The sequence below is a fragment of the Propithecus coquereli genome, unplaced genomic scaffold (genome assembly GCF_000956105.1).
Source record: "Propithecus coquereli isolate 6110/MARCELLA unplaced genomic scaffold, Pcoq_1.0 Scaffold501, whole genome shotgun sequence".
Classification (NCBI taxonomy): Eukaryota; Metazoa; Chordata; class Mammalia; order Primates; family Indriidae; genus Propithecus; species Propithecus coquereli.
The window spans coordinates 308,725-314,613 of record NW_012150853.1 but is presented as its reverse complement, the minus strand read 5'-3'; the positions used below and the strand labels follow the sequence as shown (position 1 = coordinate 314,613).

Here is a 5,889-nt window from a genome sequence, read left to right as displayed (position 1 = left end):
AGCGTCTCCCTCGCAATCCTGGCTGGAGTGCAGTGGCATCATCACAGCTCACTTCAGCCTCCTGGGCTCAAGCGATCCTCCTGCCCCAGCCTCCCGAGTAGCTGAGACTACAGGTATGCACCACCATGCACAGCTAATATTTGTATTTTTTGTAGAAACGAGGTCTCACTCTTGCTCAGGCTGGTCTCAAACTCCAGGTCTCAAGTGATCCTCCTGCCTCGGCCTCCCAGAGTGCTGGGATCACAGGCGTGAGCCACTCAGGGGCTCTGGGTCACTCCTGATGGGGTAGACCTTGCAGCCAGACCGGGCCTGGGCAGAGGTCCCAACCTGCCGGGTGGCCAGGCCCACACGCTCTACTTTCCCGGCCAAAGCCAGTTCCCGTAGCTGGAGGCAGAGATTTGCAGCCTCCCTAGGGGAACCTTCCTTCCCATCTGGGCTCTTCTGTTGTGCAACCAGCCCCGGGCACCTGGCCTGACCCAGGTCTGACCCTCAGGCTGAGGGGGCCTGCTCCTCCCCCCACCTGGAAGGGATGGGGCCGTCCCATATCTGGGGATGGTGGCTTGTTCTGGCAGAGCATGCTCAGTCTGTATATGTGCATGTCTGTGTTTGTGATTGTGTGTGTGTCTGTGTGCATGTCTCTGTGTGTCTCTGTGTGTCTCTGTGGGTCTGTATCTCTATCTGTGTCTCTATGTCTCTGTGTGTGCGTATCTGTGTCTCTCTGTGTGTCTCTGTGAGTCTCTGTGTCCCTGTGTGTGTGCTTATCTATGTGTGTGTCTCTGTGTACATCTTGGAGTGTCTCTGTGTGTGTGTGTCTCTGCGTGTGTCTCTGTGTGTGTCTCTGCGTGTCTCTGTGTGTCCGTGTGTGCCTCTGTGTGTGTCTCTGCGTGTGTCTCTGTGTCTCTGTGTGTCTCTGTATGTGTCTCTGTGTGTGTCTCTGCGTGTGTCTCTGTGTGTCTCTGTGTGTCTCTGTGTGTCTCTGTGTGTGTGTGTATGTCTGGGTGTTTGTGGAAGCCCCTGGGTGCTCGGCCCCTGCAGGGCCCCCCCGAGACTGGCTGGCAGTGTGGGGGCAGCGTGGACGCCTCCAGGGCTGGCTGGGGACGGTGCTTCTGTCCACGGCCCACCCCGCACACCTGGGCAGAGCAGGGAGGACGCCCAGCGGTGCAGGTCCGTGCAGGGACGGGGGAGGCGGCCTCGGAGGCCCCAGGACAGAACCCTGCGTCCTCACGCTGCCTTCCTTGGCCTGCCCAGAGGGCGCAGCCGGTGTCCCAGAACTCGCCAGCCTGCAGCAACCGGAGGGGGCAGTTTGGCCCCTGGGTCCTCCCGGCCCCGCTCCTTCCCGCTCGCCCTCCCTGCCGCCCTTTCCGGCTCAACCCGACCGGCCCCTGCAGCCCCCTCCTGAGTTTGTTTCCTTGTTGCCCCCACCGGCCCTGCCCGCCCCCAGCCCATCCTCCCTGACAGCCTTGGCCCCTCGGGGCTCCCCCAGCCCCCGCCCGACCCCTTCCTGCCCGCAGCCACCAAGGCCGCTCCCCTCCCAGGTCGCTGAGGCTTTGGTGCCACCGAGGCCCGGGTGCCCGGTACATGCTCATGCCCCACCGCAGAGGGCAGGTGGGGTGGCGGGGTGCTCAGTGTGTCCGGGTCCCGAGCGGGAGAGCCAGGCCCTGAGACTGTGGCCCCAAGCCAGGCAGCATCTGGGGCTCCCAGGGCCTGACCCTGCCCACTGCCGCTCCCGGAGCATCAGCCCACGGGGTCTCAGGCGAGGACCCCCGGTGTCCACCCAGCCCCCCTGCGGCCAGGCCGTGGCCAGCCCCTCCCACTAGTCTTCCTGCAATCCTTCTACAAGTGGGTGGCCAGAGGCCAATCAGGCCCGTTTCGGGGAAAGTAAACTGAGGCACAGAGAAATTGAAAAAGTCAAGTTTGCCCAAGAACCCTCAGTTCAGGTGGGCGTAGTTGGGGCCAGAGCCTGCGTGCTCGACCAGAGCGGACACCGTGCCCAGAGGCCAGTCCCGGCGGAAGTCCAGGTCCCCACCCCGTTTTACAGGTGAGGCGCCCGAGGCCCTGGGGGTGAAGTGGCTTGACCAGGGTCACCCTCACCCCCTGGAGCCGGGTCCCAGGGCAAGGCCGGGATGTGCTGCGCAGCCTGGCCCCAGCTTGCAGGAAACAGGGCTGCTCCCCGGGAAATGCAGTCCCCCTCCCACGGCCACCCATCTGCTCCCTGGGTGACCCCAACCTCCTGCGAAGGGGGAGCGTGTGAGGGGCGCCTGTGCCCCAGCCTCTGCCTAGCCAGCCGTCTCTCGCCCCAAGCCATCGTCTAGGTCCTCAGGCCCTGCAGAGTCACATTAGCTGCCATGCGTCACGGCCAGATCAAATCAGCCCACTTACAGGGAGGCAGAGTCAGCAGGAAGGGGCCCCAGGGCCACCAGCCTGGATGGGACTGGGCTCTGGCCGTCATCCGAGTGGGGGGGGCAGGTGGCAGGGAGGGCGCAGCACCCACTGCTTCCCCAGGCAGCTCAGGGCTGCGGGGCGGACAAGCCCTGGCCCCCCCACCTGGGTCTTCAGGGCTGTATGGGAGGCAGGTGGCCGGGGCAGGTCCGGGGTGCCACAGGCTGAGCCAGCCCAGGGGGAGGGGGCCTTGAGGACAGACACTGCTGTTCTGCTGTTCCTTCTGTGTGGCTGGAGCCGGGTCATTGGGAGGGGACGTGGAGAAGGGAGGGAGTGGCCGGGAAGCCGGGAGGGTCCTGCAGGGAGCCCTGGAAGGAGCCCGGACTGGGCAGAGCCTCGTGCTCCCGTGGACCGTTCTCCTCCCCGGGCTCTGCCCACCGCGCCCGCCCTCGTCGGGGGCGTTTCCCCACCCGCTGCCCCCTTGGGGGCTGCTGGCCAGGTGCGGCTCGCCAGGGGTGGACCGGCCAGGGGCACGGCTGGACAGGGACTCACTGGCCAAGCTGTGTCTCCTGCGTTTGAGGGACATGGGGACGACGGTTACCTAAGGATTAGGCGTCGGCTGCCCAGAAGGCAGAAAGCCCCTGCACAGCGGGGCCTGTGGCGGGACCCAGAGGCCCCTGGCATACGCTGCATGTGTCCCCTCAAAACTTGTATGTTGGCCCAGAGCTGTGGCTCATGCCTGTAATCCCAAGGCAGGAGGATCACTTGAGGCCAGGAATTGGAGACTAGCCTGGGCAACGTAGCAAGACCCTGTCTCAACAAAAAAATTTAAAAATTAGCCCGGTGTGGCGGTGCGTACACCCGTAGTGCTGGTTACTCAGGAGGCTGAGGCGGGAGGATGACTCGAGCCCAGGAGTGTGAGGCTGCAGTGAGCTGTGATGGCACCACTGCGCTCCAGCCTGGGCGACAGAGAGAGACCCCGTCTCTAAAAAAATAAGTGTATGTCGAAGCCTTAACCCTCAGTCCTTTAGAAGTGTCTGTACGTGGTGATAGGTCCTTCAAAGAAGTGGTTAAGGACAGCCTCCATCTTTGAGCAGCTAGGCCAGCTGGTGGCGCTGGGAGGGCCTCACAGATGGCCACAGAGGCTGAAAGTGGTAACAATGAAAAAATGGCTGCTCTGGAGGCCAAAGTCTGTCGTCAAATAGAGTATTATTTTGGAGACTTCAATTTGCCATGGGACAAATTTTTAAAGGAACAGATCAAATTGGATGAAGGCTGGGTGCTTTTGGAGATGATCATAAAATTCAACAGGTTAAATTGTCTCACAGTAGACTTTAATCGTGGGAGTGTGGAGCAAATCCAAGGCAGAACTCATGGAAATCAGTGAAGATAAAACTAAGATCAGAAGGTCTCCAAGCCAACCCCTCCGTGAACTGACTGATGAGCATAAAAATGATATAAAAGCAGATCTGTTTATGGTAAAGGCTTCCCCACGATGCAACCCTTGATGACATAAAAGAATGGGTAGAAGATAAAGGTCAAGCCCTAAATATGCAGACAAGAAGAACATTGCTCACAGCATGTAAGGGACCAGTATTTGCTGTGTCTGATGGCACCGAGTCTGCCGAGACGTCCATAGAGACCCCTGGCCAGAAGTACAAACACACGGGCTGGGCACGGTGGCTCACACCTGTAATCCCAGCACTCTGGGAGGCCGAGGCGGGAGGATTGCTTAAGGTCAGGAGTTGGAGACCAGCCTCAGCAAGAGCGAGACCCTCGTCTCTACTAACAATATAAAACTTAGCTGGGCTTGGTGGCTCGAACCTGTAGTCCCAGCTCCTCGGGAGGCTGAGGCAGAAGGCTCGCCTAAGCCCAGGAGTTGGAGGTTGCTGTGAGCTAGGCTGATGCCACAACACTCTAGCTAGGGCAGCAGAGCGAGACTCTGTCTCCAAAAACAAAAATTTTGTACAAAGACATGGACCTGCTAATACTTTTCAAGGAAGATTACTTTGCAAAAAAAAATGGAGAAAGAAAACAAAATAAAGTGGAAGCTAAATTAAGAGCTTAACAAGAGCAAGAAGAAAAACAAAAGTTGGACAAAGATGCTGAAATGGAATCTCTAGAAGAAAAGGCTGGATGCTTGCCGAGATTTCGGGGTGACTTAGATGATGAGACTGTGGAGATTTTCACGTCCTGTTCTCAAGTCATGGTGAAAACAACGGATGGACTTTGTCAGCGGCGCAAGCGAGGGGCTAATCCTGTCCAAGGGAACGTACAGTGACCTACAGTTAAGGAGCAAAGAAGTGACTGGCACTGAGAAACCTCACAGAAGACCAATGAGAATCTCTAACCAAAGGAGGTCAGAGGTCACAGATTTAAAGGGAGGGGGCGGGGCGCAGCCGCCCAGCCTGGCTCTGCGGAAGCGGAAGCGGAAGCAGAAGTGCAGTTTCAGGGCAAGAAGAGGAAGTTCCGCGGTGACGGCCACGAGACACGAACGGTGTGGCCGACCGTGAGAGCCGCAAGCGCAGAAACAGACAAGGCCCCGCTCGAAACAGCAGAAAGTGGTGCCGGAGACCAGTTTACTGAGCAAACGTTTTCGTCATTTTAATTAGGTTTTGAACCGCCTTTGTTTTTGGAAGATTTTAAAATGAAAACCGAATTAGGTCCACTTCAATGTCCACCTGTTAGAAAGGAAAAGTTTTTGTCGTTTGGCTTGTCTTCTTTTGTTGTTATCCAAATGAAGATTTTTTCTTTTTTCTTGAGACAGAGCCTTGCTCTGTCACCCAGGCTGGAGTGCCGTGGCGTCAGCCTAGCTCACAGCAACCTCCAAGTCCTAGGCTCAAGCGATCCTCCTGCCTCAGCCTCCCAAGTAGCTGGGACTACAGGCATGCACCACCATGCCTGGCTAATTTTTTCTGTTTTTGGTAGAGACGGGGGGGTCTTACTCTTGCTCAGGCTGGTCTCGAACTCCTAAGCTCAAGTGATCCTCCCATCTCGGCCTCCCAGAGTGCTGGGATTACAGGCGTGAGCCACCACACCTGGCCTCCAAATTAAGATTTTTTTTGGAATGTATAGTTTGTGTTATTTCAGATGACTCAAATATCAAAATGGCCTTTGGAATATGAGAATGTACTAGTACAAACTAATAAACATATACTGGGCTGGGCGCGGTGGCTCATGCCTGTAATCCTAGCACTCGGGGGAGGCCAAGGTGGGTGGATCACTCAAGGTCAGGAGTTCAAGACCAGCCTGAGCAAGAGCGAGACCCCGTCTCTACTAAAAATAGAAAGAAATTAATCAGACAACTAAAAATATATAGAAAAAATTAGCCGGGCATGGTGGCGCATGCCTGTAGTCCCAGCTACTTGGGAGGCTGAGGCAGGAGGATCGCTTGAGCCCAGGAGTTTGAGGTTGCTGTGAGCTAGGCTGACGCCACGCACTCACTCTAGCCAGGGCAACAAAGCGAGACTCTGTCTCAAAAAAAAAAAAAAATAATAATAATAATAAATA

At 57.2% G+C, this 5,889-nt stretch overlaps 1 pseudogene; it reads left to right on the top strand.

Moving 5' to 3' along the window:
- The first annotated feature begins 3,511 nt into the window (after positions 1-3,511).
- LOC105819991 lies at positions 3,512-4,892 on the top strand (annotated as a pseudogene).
- Positions 4,893-5,889: the final 997 nt, after the last annotated feature.